Below are 725 nucleotides of genomic sequence, written 5' to 3'. Positions count from 1 at the left end.
CGCATTTCTTTTCGCCTCGCGGTCCTGGCGAGCAGCACGCTCACGCTTGGCGTACGCGGCCCGCTCATCGTCGGTGGTCTCCTTCCGCCGCCGCCGCCGCTCGCATTCCATTTTCTGTTCACGCCGTCGTTCTTGGTAGGCACGCTGTTCTTCAGACCGTACAACACGCGGCAAACCCATTTCAGTCAGAGCAGAACTGAGGAAAGGAGCCTACGTAGAGCATGTCGTTAGGAGACAGAAGACACTCAGATTGGTCAGCACTAGTTTGAATACACGGGATGGCGTACACGTGTATGGAGCGAACGTAGACATGGCCAACGCAAGTCAAAATGTAGTATCTATCCTTATCAGCTTAATATCTGATACGGGTTGTATTTTAACCCAAGATATTAAAATTACTTTTGTAAGTTGGCGGAGTGCATGAAGCCTGCTTCGCCTCCGCCGCGGGTCGGCCCGGTATTGCTCGATCGTCGAGATTTTTCCTCTACGAACCTCGATCCGCTTGAAACTAGTCACACGCAGCTTCGCTGTAAAAAAATCCTTCGTAGAACAATTTTGTATGCTTGGTCATTCATTCGGGTTCCCGCTGATCAATAATCCATTTAGAGTTGATATATAGGGAGTTTTAGATTTATGCATGTGAGCTTTTTCGTTTGCATTAACGCCGATTTTGTTTACATTTAATGGTTGCATTCAATGACACATTTGTGTCTCTTTGTCTTATC

At 47.7% G+C, this 725-nt stretch overlaps 1 pseudogene; it reads left to right on the top strand.

Moving 5' to 3' along the window:
• Positions 1–310: 310 nt before the first annotated feature.
• On the top strand, positions 311–490 carry LOC119447032 (U2 spliceosomal RNA; annotated as a pseudogene).
• Positions 491–725: the final 235 nt, after the last annotated feature.

The sequence above is a fragment of the Dermacentor silvarum genome, chromosome 3 (genome assembly GCF_013339745.2).
Source record: "Dermacentor silvarum isolate Dsil-2018 chromosome 3, BIME_Dsil_1.4, whole genome shotgun sequence".
Taxonomy (NCBI): Eukaryota; Metazoa; Arthropoda; class Arachnida; order Ixodida; family Ixodidae; genus Dermacentor; species Dermacentor silvarum.
Note: the sequence above shows the minus strand (reverse complement) of the source record. Positions and strands in the feature narration are given on the sequence as shown.